The following is a 23,942-nucleotide window of genomic DNA, read 5'->3' on the forward strand; positions in this document are numbered from 1 at the left end:
CCAAGGTTGCATCTCTTCTTGCTGCCAGACGCGTTTCGGGTAATGGATCCCTTTCTCAATGGCTCGGACTGCATAACACTGGAAAGTTTTAGAGCACCAATTTAAACTCTCAGGGAACACCCCAGTGGGCGGAGCCGATCGCATGGCCCTGTGGTCCCAGTAGTGCCTGTATTACTCCGGTGAGTCTCCTGTGTTAAGCGCTTTAGTCCCAGTTTTGACCCCAGTGGGTTGATGCATAAGTTCGCTTTTAGAAAAAGGCTGCATGTTTTGCGCTGAACATCACCGCAAACAAACCTCCAAACAGCATGACGCCGGTTGACGCCAATGCAGGCCCGCATTCACGCGGTGGGTCTCTTCTGCGGCTGGGCTCCAGCCGCTCAATATCAGTTACACAAAGGGTAGCCCCAAATAGAAAAGACTCCAGGTTAATGCTTCTGCCGGACTTTATTGACGAACAGCTGCAGACATTAAAAAACCAAGGTTGCATCTCTTCTTGCTGCCAGACGCGTTTCGGGTAATGGATCCCTTTCTCAATGGCTCGGACTGCATAACACTGGAAAGTTTTAGAGCACCAATTTAAACTCTCAGGGAACACCCCAGTGGGCGGAGCCGATCGCATGGCCCTGTGGTCCCTGTAGTGCCTGTATTACTCCGGTGAGTCTCCTGTGTTAAGCGCTTTAGTCCCAGTTTTGACCCCAGTGGGTTGATGCATAAGTTCGCTTTTAGAAAAAGGCTGCATGTTTTGCGCTGAACATCACGGCAAACAAACCTCCAAACAGCATGACGCCGGTTGACGCCAATGCAGGCCCGCATTCACGCGGTGGGTCTCTTCTGCGGCTGGGCTCCAGCCGCTCAATATCAGTTACACAAAGGGTAGCCCCAAATAGAAAAGACTCCAGGTTAATGCTTCTGCCGGACTTTATTGACGAACAGCTGCAGACATTAAAAAACCAAGGTTGCATCTCTTCTTGCTGCCAGACGCGTTTCGGGTAATGGATCCCTTTCTCAATGGCTCGGACTGCATAACACTGGAAAGTTTTAGAGCACCAATTTAAACTCTCAGGGAACACCCCAGTGGGCGGAGCCGATCGCATGGCCCTGTGGTCCCTGTAGTGCCTGTATTACTCCGGTGAGTCTCCTGTGTTAAGCGCTTTAGTCCCAGTTTTGACTAAAGCGCTTAACACAGGAGACTCACCGGAGTAATACAGGCACTACAGGGACCACAGGGCCATGCGATCGGCTCCGCCCACTGGGGTGTTCCCTGAGAGTTTAAATTGGTGCTCTAAAACTTTCCAGTGTTATGCAGTCCGAGCCATTGAGAAAGGGATCCATTACCCGAAACGCGTCTGGCAGCAAGAAGAGATGCAACCTTGGTTTTTTAATGTCTGCAGCTGTTCGTCAATAAAGTCCGGCAGAAGCATTAACCTGGAGTCTTTTCTATTTGGGGCTACCCTTTGTGTAACTGATATTGAGCGGCTGGAGCCCAGCCGCAGAAGAGACCCACCGCGTGAATGCGGGCCTGCATTGGCGTCAACCGGCGTCATGCTGTTTGGAGGTTTGTTTGCCGTGATGTTCAGCGCAAAACATGTAGCCTTTTTCTAAAAGCGAACTTATGCATCAACCCACTGGGGTCAAAACTGGGACTAAAGCGCTTAACACAGGAGACTCACCGGAGTAATACAGGCACTACAGGGACCACAGGGCCATGCGATCGGCTCCGCCCACTGGGGTGTTCCCTGAGAGTTTAAATTGGTGCTCTAAAACTTTCCAGTGTTATGCAGTCCGAGCCATTGAGAAAGGGATCCATTACCCGAAACGCGTCTGGCAGCAAGAAGAGATGCAACCTTGGTTTTTTAATGTCTGCAGCTGTTCGTCAATAAAGTCCGGCAGAAGCATTAACCTGGAGTCTTTTCTATTTGGGGCTACCCTTTGTGTAACTGATATTGAGCGGCTGGAGCCCAGCCGCAGAAGAGACCCACCGCGTGAATGCGGGCCTGCATTGGCGTCAACCGGCGTCATGCTGTTTGGAGGTTTGTTTGCCGTGATGTTCAGCGCAAAACATGCAGCCTTTTTCTAAAAGCGAACTTATGCATCAACCCACTGGGGTCGAAACTGGGACTAAAGCGCTTAACACAGGAGACTCACCGGAGTAATACAGGCACTACAGGGACCACAGGGCCATGCGATCGGCTCCGCCCACTGGGGTGTTCCCTGAGAGTTTAAATTGGTGCTCTAAAACTTTCCAGTGTTATGCAGTCCGAGCCATTGAGAAAGGGATCCATTACCCGAAACGCGTCTGGCAGCAAGAAGAGATGCAACCTTGGTTTTTTAATGTCTGCAGCTGTTTGTCAATAAAGTCCGGCAGAAGCATTAACCTGGAGTCTTTTCTATTTGGGGCTACCCTTTGTGTAACTGATATATATATATATATATATATGTATATATATATATATATATATATATATTCACTGAAAAAACCATTGGTTTCAGGGACGTTGTAGTTAGTTGGACATTTGACATCACTGATGACATCTCAAATGACTGGGTGCCTGAGTGTCTGTGTGGGTCGGTGGGGGTGGGGGGGTGACTCTGTGCACAGATGTCTGAGTGGGAGATTCACTGGTTGTATGGATTCAAAAGTGCATCTGGGAAGGGCTGTATGGGTGAGTTAGTGTGTGTATGGGTGTGTTGGTGAGTGAATCAATGTCTCAGTGGTATATGTGTGAGTAACTACATATGTTTTAAGGCATTATATGTGAGTGTTGGATTATGTAAATGACTATATGTGAGAGTAAGTTATTTGAAGAGTGGGTGTATAAATGAGTGTCTGCTTGTATCAGTGATTGTATAAGACAATAAGTATGTGTTAGTATCTGCATAAATAAGTGATGTAGTGTGTATATAAATAACTCATTTGGTGTGTATAACTATACATGAGTAAATGAGTATGTAATTCATTCTTTGCATGACTGAATAGGTGTGTGAGTAACTCTATGGAAGAGTGGTAGTGTGTGACTGTATGTATAGGTGTATGAGCACATATCATAATACTGTATTGATGAGTAACTATATGTATAAGTCACTGGATGTGTGTATAGACCTAGGAAATAGTTGGTGGTATGTAGTATCTGGCATTTTTGTGTGTATGGTTTCAAAAATAGTAGCCTGTATCTTAGAGTGGGTGTTTCAAAGTTTATATTAGCATCAGTATGTACATCAGATTATCACGTGGATGATGTCATCAGTGATGTCATTTTAGATGTCAAATGTGATGTCATCAGTGATGTCACTGACCATGTCATGAGTGATGTAATATGTGACGTCATCAGCAGTGCATTGTGGGCGCGTGAGTTATAGTTAACTCAACTAACTATAACTGGCTAATTTCTCTGGTTTTATATGAGTCAAATATCCAACTAACTATACCGTCCCTGAAACCTAAGGTTTTTTCAGTGAATTTCCAAGGTTTTTTAAATGCTAATTCCTAATTATAATGTCAGTAAAACCTATGTTTTTTTCAGTGAATTTCAAAGGATTTCTAAATGTTAGATTCATATTTTAATATTTATAAAACCTATATTTTTTTCTAATTGTTTTTTAATATTTTGCAACTCTATTATCCTTTATTTAACTTTAAAAATTATGGAACGTTTTATATCTTCCCCAAAAAATATGTATATCATTTCTTTTGGTTGAGAAAACTACAGTCCCGTACCGGTAGTCTACCAAGCTCGATCAGCACGCAAATCCTTTCCACCACATTTAAATGATGCGCATTTCGTATCCGAAGGGTTTGTGGCACCGCGTCCAGAGTAACAACATATACATATGAGGTTGCTTCAGCTGCTACTTTGGTATGCAACAGGTACGCACTATGAAGCCGCGTGTTATGTCATGCACGTATGGGGTCACGCCCACTGTGCGTTGCATATGCAACAAGTGCACTCTGCCACGCCCTGTGTTACATCATAGACGTACGGTGTCGCACCGCGAACGGCATTCCCAATTATTTTTTGTTTTTCTCAGAACTATATCTAAATAACTTTAAAGTGTATATGAGAACAAGCGATAATCAAAAATATTTTAAACATTTATATATTTCTAACTGTAATAAACGTATATTATATTAAATATATTTTCCAAAAATCGGGTGCAGTCTCCTTGCACGCTGGGTGCGCGATTGCCATGTGACCATAAAAAAAAGCATTTCATTAATCCATAACATTTCCCATTGTAACAGTTGGAAAACGCCACCCATTTTAGTCAATCTCTGTACTGCATTTGATGAGACACACCTCTTCTGCTTAGAGAGATTTTTTTGAAACTTTGCTATGTACACATATCTTACACTACACACAACATGCAACCATCATCTTCATCAATATTAATACTTTGTAAAGTAGCCTTCCACCTGTGATAGCCATACACCTAAAAGTTACATAATCGAAGTTTTCTCCACTACGAGAGGTAACATGGTTGTATAAGCTGTCCACAACGCAATGTAATGTGGTACGGCCCAGGGGCATAGATGATGAACACAATGACACGGATAGATAGTGGAAGTGGGTACGGGCACGTGCGTTCGACACCTTTTTGTTATCAGGGTCACATATCCAGTGACCTCTGTGCTGGATGCGTGTGGGGTGAGTGTAAAGCAGCCCTCAGGGAATGGTTGCTGCTACCATCAACTACAACAGTAATCATTGGATCACACACCAAGATTCAATATTAAAAAAATCGATAATTTGTGCTGCAGTAAGGTAGGGACAGTAGATGTGAAATAATACAGAAAAAATTATATCGTAAAAAAGAACCACAACTTGTTGTATACTGAGACACAATCAATAGATCTGAAATAATACAGAAAAAGATTATATCATAAACGCTCAACCAGTGCTACTGCACTCATAGCCACATCAAAAGCAGTCCACATTTGCACAGCCAGCGATGATGCGTGCTGCGGGCGGGCCGTACTAGGAGCAATATCGATTGCCATCAACACTGCATCATCTGCAATAGCGAATCAATCTGAATTGTGAACACTGCTGCCTGCAGTGTAGGCCAGACAGAGCGGTCAGCAAAGGCCCACGCCCACGTGGCATTGACTTGAGCTCCACAGTTTGCAATTTGCGAAGCAACAAAAAAGCATGTGCGGAGACTGCAATGATGCGTATGAGTGGTGCAGACAAAGCACACTGGAGCAATGTCTTTTCCTACTGGACTGCGTCTTCTACAATACCAACTCATTCTCAAATGTGAACACTGCTGTCTGCAGTGTAGGCCAGAGAGAGCGTTCAGCAAGTGCCCACAGCCACATGGCATTGACTTGAGCTCCACAGTTTTCAATCTGTGAAGCCACAAAGACTGTGTGCGGAGCCTGCAATGATGAGTATGAGTAGTGTAGACAGAGCACACTAGAGCAATGTCTTTTCCTACAGAACTGCGTCATCTATAATAGCAACTCGATCTGAATTGTGAACACTGCTGCCTGCAGTGTTAATTGAAGGCAGTACTCACACACACAACAATGAATACTTTTTCTCACTGCCTCTTCACAAAATACAACAACATAAATACAGAAAACTCTGCAATAAATACATCAAAACAATTCGAATTGTGATTTCATCTGTCCACAGTCTACACTATTCACTGTTACTTTTGATTTGCGAGATAAATTTGGTCACTTTACTAAACCTATAACTCATCTAAAAAAAGTTCTTCAAGCAAGTATACTAAAACAATATTGTGTATATTTCAATAGACGTTGTAGTTACTTGGTTACTGGATTCTGTAATTAAACAATCACCACTCAATCAAAATTGTGAACCCTGCTAACCTCAGGGTAGGCCAGAGGCAGTGGTCATTAACGCCTCACAGCCACGTACCGTTGGACTCGAAAGCATGGAGTTGATTGCACCTGATCGGAGGGGGTACACAGAAATCAATACAGACTTTAACTTATGACATTCTCAATCATAGAAGCACAATAATCATGTGCAGCAGTTAGCTAGGCAAGCACAGAGTCTGTTTCACCTTAACAGAGGCTGTTCTATGAAAACCAAGCAGAAAGTAATATCGGACATCTTCCATTGTGGGATCAAGACACCGTTCCACTGTTCAGACCTAGAGTTGGATGCACCTGGTCGAAAGGAGTACCTTCATCTCGACTCTCAGATGCAGTTCTAACATCGTCCATTATGGGATCAAGACACCATTCCACTGTTGGTTCCTGTTGGACTACTGTGTTAGTAGTATACAGAGCACTCCATGCTGCTCGGCCTCAGGCTGGGCGCTGTGTGCCTGTGTTGCGGTAGCCAGCGTTAATCTCAATTGCCTCCCGAGCTCGCAGACCTCGGCCCAGGAGCTTCCGCCGGTACGTGGTGGGACCTCTTTCACATACGGCAGTGTTTAAAAGTGAACTGTGGAGCATATGTGCGTTGCAGCTGCCATGACGGTTTTTAGATACCAGCACGCTGAGAGCATCATTCACACAGCCACCTTTGCTCAAGGTGTCAGCCTCGTGGCGGTGTAACCTGCGCAGACCTGGCAGACATGTTCGCCATTTCGGAAGAGAACCACACCCAGAGAAACGTGCCTTTTATTCATACCCCTACGCTAGCCTTGCATACGCTGAGCTAGCCCACTACGCTAAACATTTGGGAGGGGTAGTCATGTACGCGCTACCTTTCTGTAATCTTCCCTACGGACTGTACTATCATGATTGCGTCCACTGTCTACTTCACTCAATAGACCATCAGTGTATGTTGACATGCACATGTCTGTGTTCTGCATACTCAAGTCTGTCCGGCACATCCCCTCAACACTTTGCACTGTATACTTTTATAATCGAGAATTACTTGCCACATTCGCACAAACTTTGCTCCCATCTGTTCCCGCATTGTGTGGCAGAGGTACCATGCCATGTTTGGTTTGTATACATGGCTAGCCACGGTTCCCACAGTACGAAGTGTTGTTGTGTCTGCTAGGTGTACATGTTGTTTGTCATGTTGTATGTGATTATATAAAGTAGCGCTTTTATTCACGAGCAGTGGTTTCTCCCCTTTACATATCGCTGCCTAAAAGAGCATACAGAAGTTTTTGTCACAGCTGAAAAGTGCGACCACAATGGCAGTCATTCATTGCTATCCAAGAATGTCCAACTACACAGCGCTTCTAAGCTTACAGCCCCCAATCTTGCGTCTTAAAAGGATGCCAAATCCCACAATCAGACCAACATTCACACAGCTTTCTAACGGCAGTTATCTGCTTCTCAATAACATGCACTCCTATGGAATGTGAGCTAGCATACCGCATGTCCTTACTGTTTCAAACCGAGTAACTTCCTGTGGCAATGTCTTTTCCCACCCACACAAACTAACTCCCAAACTTCAACTTGGCCTTCAATCCCTACTTTGAATACAGATTTCATTGAACAAACCAAACTTAAAGTGCTTTTGTTCACAATAGAAGTGTCCCTCACTTCTGCAAAAGAAATGTATTGACTGCAGATACCACAAGTAAAATACACCCCCTTTTAAATATGAACCTCCCATTACACTTTGTGAATTGTTACACAATTTTCAACACATCTCACACTCAAGGTCTGGCACACTTTTTTAACATGGTCTCCTCTGGGCTTCTCACATGCTTTCAAACTGTTTTTCTTTTAATACCAGACTTCATTCATTCGATCATTTCTGGAATAACAGCAATAGCGCCCATAATTCTCACTGTGTTTGCAGCCATCCTACTACTAATTTTGCTTGTAAAAAATGGCTGCGCTCTCTGTGGTAACAACCATGTCCGACAGAATACGCCTCTAGGCGAGGCTACATCAATACTTTAAATAAATTGAAAAACTTTTCGGCTGCCTGCCTCTATCTATTATCGGAGCCAGCTACAACATAACATTTATTTTCACATATCCAATCTGCGTACAACCATCTTTTTATTGCAAAACTTGCCCATTCGACTGGCGAATGGATCTATGCCTTTCCAACATCCCAACAATCGCTCCCGATATCCAGCAGATAACGCAGTATCTTGAAAACCATGAACTTGATTGTTCAGGCAGTGGAGAACGGCGAATGCAATGCAAAAAGGTATCATGGCAGAATAGGATTTCTGCACAGCCGTGAAAGATCTCCTGCAACGTGCGACCTTTCACAACATTGCAGATTGCCTGCCTATTCACATTGCCGCTCCAACATTCGAGGAACATTACTGTCCCTTCAAGGATATTAATTGTATCACTTCGCTTTTCTCACACAATGGCAACAATAGCCTTTTGGAACATTACGCATCTCAAGCTGCTGAAGAACTTTTGGACTGGAATCTCCAAGACTTGTAAGAAACTCATGTTATTCTTGGATGGATTTTTTCCAATCTTTTTTTACTTTTTCCTTAATTTTTTTTTAATACACTTCAGTTGTACTACGTTGAGATAATAACTTTCTAAGTATACTCAGACGTTTGAACTCTGTCTTCATTACTGCCCCTTATGTCTCCACTCTAACCAGGGATCGGTGATGTATGGCCTATGCAAATACGCAATTTACTTGCTAAATTAGCCTAAACCCAACACTCATTTAGAAACCACGTCTATTCTTTGTGCACACGTCTCTCTGCCTGCCTCTTATCCACAAAGCACTTTCACACAAATTTACTCATCCTCAGCCTCTGCTCACAACCTGGCGATCATAATGATAAAAGACAACATTGTTTAGGAACTGGTTGGCACAGTGTGGTAATCGCATCCTACCTTTATTTTCATTATAAAATTTAGTGATTCATGTCTAATAGCTATTGTTTATGTCACCTAGAACTGTAACATGTAATGTGGAATTCACTGATGCAGGAGCTTCGGTTTTAATACAGCAGAAGCGGTTGGAGTTTGCCTCAGCTGGAGGCCGTAGCTCTCTGTACAAGAATGTTTTTTTGAAACAGCTGAAGACAATAATGTATGGTTTGACCAGAAAGGTACCGAATGTGTTTCTCAGAAGCACAATGTTTGTGTTCCTCCTCAAAGCTCCGACGTGGGTAGAACTATTACCAATGCTCACACACACCAGATTAAATCTACTGTTCAAGAGATTGCTCACTGTTCTACTGTTGATAAATTGGTGTTAGAAAAAAATGGAGTGCCAGGTTACCTAGGAAGTTTGATAATTACATTTCACATTTATTTATTTTTGTTTGTTTTCTTAAAGGATACATGGGGTAATCATATCCTACCTTTATTTCCATTATAAAATTTTGACTCATTGAAGTGTAATAGGTATTGTTTATGTCATTTGGAACTCTAACATGTAATGTGGAATTCACTGATGCAGGAGCTTACGTTTAAATACAGAAGAAGCAGTTCAAGTTTCCATCAGCTGGATGCCCTAGCTCTTGCACCAGTGGCTCCATTTATGGCACTTAAATAAAGACACTTTCTATATATTTTTCAAACTCCATAGCTTTATTATAACAGCCACTTTCTTAAACACACCTCATTTCACCATTTGTCTTTTGTGGCATTGCAACTTTCTGCATTATATTCTTCACAATTATTTCTTTATTCCTGCTTGCTAAAACACTGCATTTGAGTCTTCAAACCGGTAGGGGTGAGTAGTTGGCTTCCCACTCCCTGTATAGTATAAACGCATACTAACACTACTTACACAGGTATGCTACAGTGGCCAGTATCCTACAGCGCCCACAGCACATTAATTTACAGCAATCAGCTCACAACTTAGACTCACAGTTTCATTCCCGAGTCTTCAGAGTGGTACCAGTGAGTAATTTGCTCCCCACTATCGCTATACTCTAAACACATACTAACACCACCTACACAGCTATGCTACAGTGGCCAGTATGCTACAGCACCCAGAGCACTTCAGTTTACAGCACTCAGCTCACAGTTTAGGCGCACAGTTTCATCCCCGAGTTTTCCAGTACCTCACCTCAGCACCATCTCACTCTAGGCAAAACAGCACTTTCACACCGGTAAGGGTAGATACTTCGCTTCGGCCAGAATACTACAGCGCCCACAGCACATCAGTTTACAGCACTCAGCTCACGGTTTAGGCGCACGCTTTCCTCCCTGAGTTTACCAGCAGCTCATCTCACCACCATCTTACTGTGGGCAAAACACCACTTTCACACCGGTAAATACTTCACTTCACACTCCCTCTGTAGCAGACCCTAACCACCCTACAGAGCTCACAGCGCTCCTACCCGCCTCTTTCCTACTCTTTTTGCCCTTTTTTCCCCTTACTCGCTTCAACTGAATCACAAAATCACGGCCAACACTTCCTAGTTGCAATCGCTCGCACCGCTCGCAGTCAATAAGCAGCAAGCTCGTACCAGTTGATTCAGTCCTTCCAAGAAAACATTAGCACTCATGGAGGAGAATACAAAATACTTGTTTGATCGTCACAAGTGACACAGATGCATTCACATTCCGCAAATGCCTTTGTCAATGGTCCTATTTTATATATATTATATATTTTTATTTCACACAAAAAAACAAAGGTTAACATGAGGTTGCAGTTAGGCGCAAACGTTATAATCTGTATTTGGTGTACCTCACTGGTTGCAAAAATACTGGTCATAAATTGCAACCAGTATTTTGTGACCAGTGTTACGTGCATCTGGCTCTTAAATTAGTACAGGGCAAAACCTGTAAAAATAACTTAGAACGTAACTAACAACGTAATAATTTACATACTGTCTTTTGAACAGCACTATATAGATGCTACCTGGTTTATGTTGATATGACTTTATGGAAAACATAAGCAGCTCATATTAATTTCTTTTTAACATAAGCACAAAGTATGGCAAATATGCAAAGTTCACAATGTGTTTTACATTTTACTAAACAGCAAGCTCAAAATACTACCTAATTTGGTATCACTCAAAAATAAACTTGGCCTTTTTATTCCTGTGCTTTACTGCTTAGCGCTCCTCTTTTTTATTCCCATTACATCACACAATGTAATGTAGTTTTAATATTCAAGTGCATCTTTTGGTGTCATAAAGTATAAACTTTCTACTTATCAATAACTCCTAAGTTCCAAGTCGATAGACCTTTGGAGATCATTTCTCTAAAAGTAGTTTTGGCCTGCTAAAAATATTCCTGTACTTCATGGGTGTGACTGGGGAAACATATATATTTATCATTAAAGAAGAATAGTTTCTGCCCTAGAGCTAGCTTTATTTCTGAACGATTCTTCTTGGGTTAGCTACTGCGTATGGATTTTCTGGGACAGCCAGTGTGCAGAATTAAGTACCAGTGACTCTCACTCATCATCAACATCTTATAAAAATAGTCATCATGCCACTACATTTTTCACTCTATTGTTACTCTCATCTCATCATAATATGTGGTTAATTTAGAGATGTGTTAGCATAAGTACCCTCACCACAATAGAATAAAGATACCTTAATTTATAATGAAGTGAAAAGGAAAGTGCACCTTATTAAGAGTCTATGGTTTTATAGATAAAACTATCTGACAATCAGCTAGTCCCTAGCAGTAGACAACTCAGATCTCAGTGAGAAACAAAACACACAGAAGCTTAAGTTCGTCAATATTTACTAAACAAAACAAATTCCTGAACTAGAAACATGTGTGCTTAATAATATGTGTTTTTTGCCATAGAAACAAAAAAGTTGTGATGTTTAAAACTGTTTTATGGTGTAAGGCTAACTAGGCCTTGGCTAGGCCTCGATTCTACTCTATAACTATGGATGCTAACTTTATGAAATCATTGTGTTTTATTTCTCATTGACATTGTGTGCAGTAAAATGTGCCCACTTTATTTGAGTGACATGTTATTCTTAAAGAAATCCCAGGAGGAAGCCTTTGCTACTTTCCAAGGCACTTCCTGCTAGCATGCTGTATTGTATTCATTTGCAACTCTATTCTGTTGTTTTTGTAACTAGTTTGTTCTGACACCTCTAGATGACATTAGAGCAGAAGGGGCTAATCATACTTCATGTAGTAGGACTTTGTTAAGATGGTAGGATTATGTAACATTCCAAAATACTGAAGTGTGATTTATCAAAATATTGATACTTTTGCTCGCACCATTCTGGCATTGCAGTTTCTATCATTTTCTAAATTGAAATTGGATATATAAACGCTCAACATTGGGGGTGAGTCAGAGACCTTTGGGTTTCTACTAGGAATGTTGTCCAGTTCTCTATTTTCGCGGCGGTATTTTATCTTAGTTTTAAAAATGCGTCATGATTTTTAAATTGCACTGTCTTACCGCTCACCTGCAAAAACCTGGAAACGCTTTTTTCACTCTCCCAAGCCCCGTTCCGTTGCAGGATTTGCCATTTGTGCGGAGGGCTACAGGGAGAAGATTCATACTTCCGCTTACACCACTTCCGGAAGGGGCAGCGCTCTAGTCGTGGAGCTCCCCACTGTACTTAAGGTGCAAGCCAAGCGCACGTGCAGCGGACGCGGTGGATCTCTGTCTAGAGACACTGCCAGCTGAGCATTACCCATTAGCTGGAAACTTTAACAGCGGTATTTTATCTTGGTTTTAAAAATGAGTCACGATTTTTAAATTGCACTGTCTTACCGCTCACCTGCAAAAACTTGGAAACGCTTTCTTCACTCTCCCAAGCCCTGTTCCGTCGTGGGATTTGCCGTTTGTGCTGAGGGCTGCAGGCAGAAGATTCATACTTCCGCTTACACCTTCCGGGAGGGGCAGCGCTCTAGTCGTGGAGCTTCCCACTGTACTTAAGGTGCAAACCAAGCGCACGCGCGCAGCGGGCGCGCCGGCCGCGCACCAAAGGCTAGCCCATCTGCGCCCCCTTCCGCGCCCAGCCGGGACCAGGGGCCAGAAGCCCTGCCCCTCACCCCAAAAATCAGATTACCCATCTTAGGTACGATCCTCAGACTCTTCGGAACCTAAAGCCAGCCACTGAGGCTCCCTGTCTCCATGCCATGTGTCCAACTAACAATGCCCCTAGTTGCCTCCACTACCACTTCAAATTTAAACCTTCTACTGTACTAGAACGTGATCCCCGGCCACCCATTAAAATGTATCTTCTAAACTGCCACTTCTTGATAAAACATGCAGTAGAAATATCACTCCTCCTGGAAAACCGCAATCCTGATGCTATCTTCCTCTCGAAAACTTGGCTTTGGGAGGAAGTAGACCCCGCTATTAGCTACATCTTACAGCCAGGCTATGTACTCCAGAGAGTTGACCGGAAATCGGGAAGAGGTGGGGGGATAGGGATCATTTTTAGGGACTGTTTCCAATGTCGATCCTCCCCAGCTGAAGGTCCCGACTGTGAAAGCATGAGTTTTGCATTAGAATTCTCACCCACCCTGACATTTTCAGGCCTACTACTCTATTGCCCCCCTGGACAGATAGGCAATTTTACCAACTCTCTCCCCTCCTATGTTGCTGAACTAGCTCTATCCCCTGCAAATTTCACGGTGCTGGGAGATATTAATATCCACCTAGACGAGGGAGGAGCTACGACACCAACCAAGATGGCCGCATAGTCTCCCGGCTCCGCTGACCCCCGTCCTCCGCTCGCTTATCCTGTCGAATATCCTGATCTCCTGCCCCGGATTCGTGTGGGTGAACTAGTCTGCATCCCAATGGTGTGATCGCAGAATTTTTCTGATGTTCTGGTGTGAAGTAACATCAAAAATGTTTTGAGGCCTAACTCAGCCTGGAAGCCGGGGTCTCGATTTCTGGTCTACCCGGGTCCAAAGTGAACAACAACGGACTGCCGAGGGTGGTTGGATCCGGTCCCTGGAACTTTCGAAAATTTCTCTGAACTACTTTGCAACCATCTGCTGCCTGGTGCTGTACTTGAGGTGAGGCGACGGGTGGTGCGCGGTGCTGCGTCGCGGGGGGCCCCGTCACGGAGGCCCGGCACTAGCACCGCTGGTGCCCCGGGGTGGGGGTCCCGCTGCGCGTTGCTGCATGTTGCTGGCCCGTCCCTCACGGCCTGTTTCTGCTCCGGCGTATCCTGCCCCGGAGAGGGAGCCTCTCCGTGGGGATCGTTATGCCTGCGGCCGAATGGAACCCGCCGGAACGGACTCAATGTGGCCCTTCCTTGCGGATGGTAATGGCGGAAGTTGCGGCGCTTCACGCGATGGTGAGGGCCCAGTTCAATCATTGGCTATCGGCAACAGATGGAATCATAGGACCGAGAAGGAGCCCTGACTTGCTCTTTGAGCCCCGGCAGCCGACTTGCCCCCTGTTGGAAGCCCTACTGGTGTGTTTGGACCCGGTGCTGGAAGCTGTGCCTGCCCCCGAAGAAACGGAACTCATTGTGTGTGCTGAGATTGGTGACTCTCTTAAGTTCTCGGAAACATCGGTCCTACAGTTATCGGAGCATTTCACTGCTTCCCCCATCATGGAGACTTTTGGTCCACACTTTGATCTGTGTCAGAACGAGTCGCACCCCCTCCCCAATCGGTCTCCCAATATGGCGGATGGAACGATGCTTGGCTTCGGGGACGGGGAGGGACAACGTTGGTGCAAGCTGTGTGCGTTGGGACCTGCTATTCCTCTCCTAATTGCTGTCTCAAGCTCCGGCTGCTTCTGTGTGAACTTTGACTTTCCGGGGATGTGGCTTTTCTTATCCGAGGGACACAGCAACTTTGTTAGACGGGGCCAAGGCTGAGATTGTGGGTTGAATCGTTTACGATGGATCTATTGGTAACGGGACTGCTTCATCAACGGACGGATTCCGGGGCGGGGGGTTTGTGGTTCCCCCTGGGGTATTTTTGTATGGTGGACAACTTTACTTGTGTTGGCTTACGGGGGCCCCTTTGATAGGGCGGGGGGGAGAGACCGGGAGCGCATAGACTATCGCCCTCCTCCGCTTCCCCGTTAGGTGGGGTTTCCTTTCTTTCTCTTTTTTCGCTTCTTCTTCTATATTTCGGGTTTAGTTCTCGGGCGACAGGCACACTGCTGGGGGGGGGGCCGTAGTCATCTGCAGGGGTGCAGGGTGGGGGGGTGGGGAGGGGATCTTTCATTTTTATTTTCGTTTCTATGGCCTTTTTTCTCTTCTCTTATCTTTCTTTGTCTTTTTCTTTTCTGGGTCAGTGCAGTGGGTTTCCTTTAGTATCAATCCCTGCTTTTTCATCTGTGCCTCAATTTTCGTGGTGTTTTTCGGGTCTTAGGGCAGGTAACTGCAGGCGCGAATTGACCGTAATATTCCTTCACATCCTGACCTCTTGTTTCAGCGCCATTGCTTTGATCGATTACTGTTTATTGTTGATACGTTTACTATTCTGCCTGCCATTTTCGCTGCTGGGAAATTGTTCGGCACCTGATCCTTCCATCTTATATTATAAAATGAAAACCTTTTATATCCTGTTTTTCTAATTGTGCTGCTCAGTGGCCAAGAGTACGCTAGCATGGAGATTCTGCTCCCCGAGGTGCTGCATGTGATTAAAATTGCTCTCTGTTAATCTAACTGCTTAGCGGCCGGCCCCCGGGGTTGTAGGCCCATACTTGTATTTGGATTAAATGTCAATAAAAATAAAATAATATCCACCTAGACGACCCTTCCGGCCATCAAGCAAAGGCCTTTTTGACCAACTTAGCAGCTTTTCAAATTATACAGAAGGGCTTCGCACCAACACATAACAAAGACCATCTATTAGATACTGTGCTCAGCAATGACCATAAGCTCCACGTAGGTCCTCCAATCCCCCTTCCCTGGACTGACCACCTATTGGGGCCGTTAGACTGGGAAATCCCGAATCCTCCCCCGGTTCTAACCCCTGCCCCACTAATGGGGAGGAATTGATCAAAGGTCTCTGCCAGCCAATGGACACATTCCCTCACAGTCACCCCTTTACCAACAGAGGATGACCCGGACTCAATTAATAGGAACTTCAATGCGTGGATACAGACCTCGCTGGACTCTGTGGCCCACCTGAAAACCCTTAAAAAAAGAACTAAACTCCAAAGTAGCACCATGCTACACCCCTAAATTGAAAGAGCTAAAACAAAGGTGCAGGAAACTAGAGAGGGATTGGAGACAGACATCAGGGGCGGAAGATAGAATGAACTATAGAGAAGCTATCAGGAAATATAAGGCTGAAATAACATTGGCGCAATCCTTGTTCTATGAGCAAAAGATAAGGACGGCAGCCAATGTCCGAGGGAAATTTTCCGAATCGCTAAAACCCTTATTAAAACCCTGTCAATTTTCCCTGACCCCAAAGAAACCCAAAATCGTTGTGACAAACAGGCAGAGTACTTTAAAAAAAAAAATCCAGCGTATTTCCCTCTTTTTCACCTCAAACAAACACAACCCCCCGCAAATTCAAATTGCCAGCTAACGGAATTCCCATTGCTTAATGAGGATTCCCTGAATGCTCAAATGTCAAAAGTGCCATCTGGCTCCCCCACTGACCCCGCCCCCGCGCCATCTTTTGCTAGTTGCGGATATAATCAGACCATTTATCCTAAACATTCGGAATGCTTCAATCACCACAGGAATAGTACGATGGTATGGAAGTGCGCCCAGGTCAGAGCACTATTGAAAAAACCCAACCTCTACCCGGCAATTATGGCTAACTACCGCCCTATCTCCCTTTTGCCATGGGTGAGCAAGCTGCTTGAGAAGCACATCAATTCCATTCTGGTTAACTACCTGGAGTCTAATAACCTACTCCATGACTCTCAAGCAGGCTTCCGCCCCAAGCTCGGGACAGAGGTCGCCCTGTTGGCATTAACTGATTCAGCTCGGAGGTACATGAATCAAGGCAGCACTACGGCAATTATGCTGCTGGACCTTAGTGCCGCCTTTGACAATGTGGACCACAACATCTTGCTCTCTCGTATAAGACACCTCAGAGTCACAGGACAGGCCCTCATCTGGTTGCAATCCTTCCTAGAAGGCCGGATGTTTCAAGTTTCGGAGGGTGCCACTCAATCCAAACCTTGGCCCCTCAATTGCGGGGTACCCCAGGGTTCCTCCCTAAGCCCAACCCTTTTTAATATTTATATGGAGCCTTTGGCAGAGATAGTGCGCCCTTTCGGCTTTGAAATTGTTACCTACGCTGGCGACACCCAATTAGTGGTAGCGCTTAACCTTTCCGAGGGCCCGTCCAGCAATCTGGGCAGCTGTCTGGAAGCAATAACCAACTGGATGGCACTCTCTCATTTGAAACTAAACTGGGACAAAACGGAGCTGATGTTCCTGGGAAAGTCCCCAACTCCCAGAGCCACCATTGATTGGCCGACCTGCATGGGCACCCCACCAGAACCCAAAGATCAGATTAAAAGTCTTGGAATATGGCTCGACAACACCTTAGGCTTCAACCAGCAAGCCACCAAACTCTCAGCCACCTGCTTTGGCCTGATCAGGATGCTGAGGAAAATTCTGCCTCTCCTCCCTTTTCAGGCTTGGAGGATTATGGTGCAGGCAATCATCCTGTCCAGCCTCGACTACGGGAACGCCCTCTACCTGGGCGCTCCGGTGAGCTCCATCAAAAAACTTCAGGTCACCCAGAACGCGGCTGCACGACTCATCCTGGGACTTCCCCGGAGACCCTCGGGGTCAGCCGCTATGAGAAAACTCCACTGGCTGCCCATACAGGCCAGGATTAAATTCAAGGAGATGTGCATAGCCCATAAAGCTATGTGGCAGAAAGGCCCTGCAAAGATCTGTTCCCTAGTCACACCACACCATCCCCCGAGATCTCTACGCTCCAGCACTACCTTTCTGGCATCAACTAGGAAAATCAAACGAGCTAGATGGGGAGGCCGTTCCTTCTCCTGGAACGCACCTCTGACTGGAACTCCTTGCCCCTTACCCTGCATAGCGAACCAGATCTCCTCAAGTTTCGCAAACGTCTGAAAACATTCCTCTTTCAGTAAATCCCTCAGGCTGACGGCATCCTCTGCCCACCCGTCCTTAGCTCTATGAGGCCTCCGGGTAGAAGTGCGCTTTATTAAACCCCATTTCATTTCATTTCATTTCTATTGATTTGCTGCACCTTTGGGACTTCCTGGTTTTCAGATTTTGGGTAATACTGTACTTTACTTATACTCTGAGAGCCTTCTTTATAATTGTTTGTTATGTCCTTTGATTCAGTGAGACTACTGCTGCATTAGCATTTTTGTTTCTCTTTCTTTATTTTGATAAACCTTCATGGTTTTCTCAATCACTGATTTCAAACCCAGTTTTTGAGTCATTCTTCATCATTGACTCCATTTTGAAATGCTGTTTAGAGTCTTGACCTTAAGGATGTATTGCGTCATCTAGTCTTGAGGACACCACTGTACCCGACCGCTCATCTAGGCGCTATGAGTTTTTTTACTATCATGCAGACTATTTCAGAGATAGTTTCCATAGTTTTTGGTGGCCCATATGAGGTAAATGAAAGATAAGATAACAGATCAACCCAGAGATTTTTTGTCCCTGATCTGAAATTTGTTTGCACTCTTCGATATCCATGGCAAGACCAAATTTGAATTATTTGCGGTGATCTAGCCTTCCAGAATTGTTTCTGAACTCACACTCCTCTTGAGAGTATTAGTTGGGCAGATTGAATTGTGTGTGATTGTAGTACTTTACCAGTCCGTTCGGTATGGCATTTATAGCTTGACAGTGTTGATTTGAATAAAGACATAAATTACACTGCATAAGATATCTTTTGTCAAGCACCTTTCATTCGTGGCTCTTTAGGTGGATTGTTATTATGATTCTGATGATTTGTCATATTCGTGAGTCATATTCTAATTTGTGATTGCATCTGAAAATATAAGACTTTTATGTTCATTGTTGGTTAAGGTGTTCGGATTTGTAGTAAACTACAATAGTCAAGATATTTTATTGAACTTCTTTGCAAGTGGTTATGTGTTTCTGTGAGGTGCTGCAAAAAAACACAGAGATAGGGACTTCTGAATTAAAAATAATCTTTGAATTGAATGTGTTCCATCTAGGATTGGATTTGTCACATCTCAGGTTGTGAATAAACCAGTGGAAAGACCCCTTGACTCCAGTGCGGTCCACTGAACCACGCATTCCACGTTGTACAGCCGGATGCTGCATACACTCACCTAAAACCTGGAGAGTCCTACAAGGGGCCGCAGGAGGCCATTCTTAGCTTTGCTGGTTAGTGGGCTGGAGGCATTCTTCTACCTTTTGGCCATATTCTTGTCCTCTGTAGTCTTCTCCCACCCAGAATTCCCCAGGAAGGGTTTGGTTACACCTGCCCATCATTGAGGCACTGCCATGTTTTTCTGTTAACTTTTCCCTATCCAAAATGGCGGCTTTCTATTTCCTCTTCATCAATTCCTGTCTTTGGGTATACATGGGTCAGAACTGTCTGTCTCTTTGTGTTACAACGCTCTTTTGTCCTACAGGTATGGCTGCACTACTTCTGATGATTTTTCGTTCCTGTTGGGGTCTCCTCGTCTGCTGGTGATTCTGGCTCCTGTTGTTCTCTTCGATCCTTCTTCTTCCATTTCTGGACATTCTTACCTTGTATGCGACATCTGAGCCCTGCTGCAAGCCTTGGGATCTTCATCTCCTACCAGTATTCTTCCACCTCAAGTTGTCATCAGAGAGTTTTTCCATTTGGGGTTTTTAGGTCGAGCGTAGCGATAGCGTAGCGATGGACCTTTTGTTGGCGTGTCTGGGGGAATGTGAGACAGCGATCGCCCACGCGCCTCGCTGTCTCAGATTCCTCCTCGTGGGCGCGCACGTCGCTGTGCCCATATTCCCGTGCGCACACAGCCAGCCACCACACAGACTGAAACACACGTGCGCTGGTTACTTTCACTTTCCATCCCCCACCAGTCATCGGCTCTTTTTACACATGCACGCATGCATGCATGCATACATACACACACACAGACACACGCGCACACACAGACGCGCATACACAGGCACACACGCAGGCACACATGCGCACAAACACACACACAGACACAGACACACTCGCACACACACACTTGCGTGCGCACACATGCCCCCCCTCACAACCCACTCACCGAGTTCTTTTTGTGTGTCCCTCTCTCCCTCGGCAGGCAGCGGGTCATCCTCAGCAGCAGGCGAGGCTCTCCACGAGCACGGGAGCCCCGCTAGCTGACACGCAAATCTTCCGGCTGACGTGCACAGGAGCGCTTCAGCACAGGAGCACGGGGTAGGCTCCCGTCTGCTTCCTGTCTTTTTGCGGCCCCGCCCCCGTCCCAACACAGGTTGCCTGGCTTCCTGTTCAAGCCGGGCTGTGGCGGTGAGTTTTTATTATTGTATCCGACTAATTTTAGTGTTTTTATATAGTTTTTATATAGCGCGGACTTCACCCGAAGGTGTCAGAGCGCTTCACAATAGGAACAGTAAAGATACACGAGGAGAAAATTACAAGTGCGCAAATTACAAAAGCAAATGTATAACAGCTGTGAGCCTATAGCCAATGTCAGCGGGTCTTGGTACTTCACATCTACGTGTTGCTTTCAGAGCCACAGAGAACCAGCCTCCATCTTATGCTTATGTGGGTTGTTGTGACAACAAATGTTAACAATGGGAATGCAGCAGAGAAAGCTACATCGTATTCCTCCTAGTTTTAAAAGGGCACTGGCGTTTCATCCAACAAACACCCGCTCTGCGCCAATCACCCAATTTTGCATGTGGCTTAAACTTAAAATAAGCGGACTGTAAAAAGCCCAGGAAATCACAGCAGTCACCTGGCCCACATGTCACGAGGATGAGCTTCAGACGGTGTTAGCACCTCAAGACCCAAACTCATATTGAAAACAGAGGAACTACAAGTCCCAGCATGTCTAGCGGTCTTGGCTAAAACCACAGAGCTGGCTGCAGATCACACCAGTGATATCAGTGCCATCAAGTACTCTTCCAGTCACCAGCAGCATCAGTCATCTGGTCTCAGCAGCACACCTCATTCAATATGTTCATAAACAAAGCAACTCATGTTAGGGGGGCTCCAGATACAATACAAATGGCATTTGCAAAGTGCTCGGAGGCGCTCTGTGATCCGAGCAGCGCTACCTGGAATATCTTAAGAAAGGAGGGAGCTCTGGCCCTGGGCACAGACTGCTCCATTCCAGCTGGCCTGTGAGATCAAGACCTTGAAACTGTTAAGGGGGTGGCATTAATTAACCCACCCTTCAAGCAAACAGAGGAGCTCGCTCACATGCCACGCATAGCTGCTGGCAGGCCGCTCCCTCAGCTCACACAGGTTACAGCTGCAACCGAAAGGAAAACTCACCCAGGACAGATTTAACCTGCGGGTTTACCCTGGCTTTGTGCGAGCCAGATTCCCAGCACCATAACCTTGGCTTGCTCATGTTTTATTCAAGCTTTATCACCGTCGCGGCTGAGAAGGCCGGTGTTGTAGGCCACACTCCCAGCCAGCCCTGGCTCTCTGGCTAACTGCCCTTTGCATGCTGGGACTTCAGCCGTACTTTGAGCTGCAAAGGGTAAACTACGTGTCCCATAACCAGGACCACGAGAATGATGCGATTGTGTCATTTTGGTGTTGCCGCATTTGCCGCATTTGCCAGATAACCCATCATCTGCGACATAATATGTAGATTCTAACACAAAAAATTGTTTCTAGCTCAAACGGTTCAACGATTGCTAAATCACAGCGACATGTGTTGCTCTGTAGTGGAAGGCCCTTGGCAAAGGTTGCCTTCTCACCTTTCTGTTGCTTTTTACAGTATTTGGGTGTTTATTTGGTACTAATGAGGTGCAACCTATACACAGACCATGTTAGCAAGTGTAACAAGCATTTGCAATGCAATAGGTCTCGCATTTACACAAGTTTGACATTGCAAATAACAATCAGCTAGATTCATCAAAGAAAAAGGGCTTGCAAAGGGCCAGGGTCTGAGAATCTGGTTCTTTGCGAGCGAAATTTTTGCATTTGGGATTCATCATCCAAAATGCAGAAATCGCTAATTGCGAAATCGCTAAATTGCGAGGAATTGCATTTAAGGAATCTCTATTTGAGATTCCTTAAATGCAATTCATTAACCATTTTTAAATTGCGAATTCGCTATTTTTGGACGCTATTTACCGCGAAGTCAGACATCGTGGTAAATAGCGAAAACTTAGAAAAATGCACTTTAGCGCATTTTTCTATGTTGGATGTTACACACGCACATGTCCTTTGTGCGCAACATCAGTCTACATTGACATTTCAGGGGTGCTACAGGGTGTCCTTTGGACACCCCTGGCACCCTTGAAATCGCATCCTTATTTGCGATTAGCAAATTGCTAGCAAATAAGGAGGCTGTAGGAATCGCAATTTATTTTGTGATTTCTACATGAATCCCGATTTGCAAGTCCTTAATAGCGATTCCTTAATAATCGCTATTAAGGACTCGCAAATCAGGACATTGATGAATCTGGCCGAATGACTTTTATTTTTGTTTTCGTTTTAAAAACATAAATAAAATGCATTGTCATTTACAATGCCAATAGCTCAAACTTGTGTGAATGCGAGACCTATTGCATTGTAAATGCTTGTTCCTCTTGGGGACGCCTTTTGGAGGGCACTTTCTGTTAAGCCTTTCCAATATCAGTAGCACCGTGGCTACCATGAAGGGTCGGCCCTACTTAGGGGGGCAGACACAAACCATCATAATCCAGACCCATGGCTCTTCTGTTCACAAGACCACGAAAAGAAGTCTGTCCACTGAAAATTCTGACAGATTGTAATGCACAATTTTCCAGTTCATGCCACAGAAGCATGGATTCTTCCCAATCATTGCCTCAGGTGGGTTTGCTGGATTCTACACAAGCCTTGGTCCAAGCTATCCAACAACAGGCTCAAGATTTGCAACAGCTGCAGGATGAAAATTTGGCCTTACCAATCAATCAATCAATCATTTGTAAAGCGCATTACATACCCGCGAGGGTCTCAAGGCGCTGGGGTGGGGGGCGCTACTGATCGAACAGCCAGGTCTTGAGTATCACCTGAAGGTCAGCAGGTCTTGGGTCTGTTGTAGGCTCAGTGGGAGGGTGTTCCATGTCTTGGCGGCGAGGTGGGAGAAGGATCTCCCACCAGTGGTTGTTCTTCGGATGCGCGGTACTGTGGCGAGTGAGAGTTCGGCGTAGCGTAGCTGGCGGTTGGGGCTGTAGAAGGAGAGCCGTCTGTTGAGGTAGGCTGGGTCAGTCTTGTGGAGTGCCTTGTGTGCGTGGGTAAGGAGCTTGAAGGATATCCTCTTGTTGACGGGAGCCAGTGCAGGTTTCTCAATTGGGGGGTGATGTGGCCGTGGCGTGGTACGACGAGGATCAGTCATGCCGAGTCGTTTTGGATGCGTTGTAGTCATTTGATGAGCTTGGTCAGGGCTCCCGCGTAGAGGGCGTTTCCATAGTCGAGTCTGCTGCTGACGAGGGCCTGGGTGACTGTCTTTCTTGTATCTGTCAGGATCCATCTGTAAATCTTGCGGAGCATACAGAGGGTGTTGAAGCAGGAGGAGGAGACGGCGTTGACTAGCTTGGTCATTGAGAGCGTTGAGTCGAGGATGATTCCCAGGTTGTGTCCCTGGTCGGTGGGTGTCGCGGCTGCCCCCAGTGCTGTCGGCCACCAGAAGTCGTCCCAGGCTGAAGGTTTGGAGTCGAGGATGAGGACCTCCGCCTTGTCGGAGTTCAGCTTCAGACGGCTGGTCTTCATCCAGTCGGCGACGACCTTCATTCCTTCATGGAGGTTGGCTTTGGCTGTGATGGGGTCCTTGGTGAGGGAGAGGATCAGCTGAGTGTCGTCGGCGTAGGAGATTATGTTGAGGTCGTGCTGTCGGGCTACGTGTTCGAGCGGGGCCATGTAAATGTTGAACAGCGTTGGGCTGAGGGAGAATCCCTGGGGTACGCCGCAGATGATCTCGGAGGCTTTGGAACGGAATGGGGGTAGGCGGATGCTCTGGGTTCTGCCAGAGAGGAAGGAGGTGGTCCAATCCAGAGCCTTGTCTTTGGATCCCTGC

The 23,942-nt window shown here is 45.6% G+C and overlaps 1 protein-coding gene across 1 annotated transcript in view; it reads left to right on the forward strand.

The window, feature by feature from the left end:
• Positions 1-23,942, forward strand: part of SHC3 (SHC adaptor protein 3) — a 437,106-nt gene that overhangs the window by 28,539 nt on the left and 384,625 nt on the right. The gene's annotated exons all lie outside the window — the stretch shown is intronic.

This window comes from Lissotriton vulgaris, chromosome 3_1 (assembly GCF_964263255.1).
Source record: "Lissotriton vulgaris chromosome 3_1, aLisVul1.2, whole genome shotgun sequence".
NCBI lineage: Eukaryota > Metazoa > Chordata > Amphibia > Caudata > Salamandridae > Lissotriton > Lissotriton vulgaris.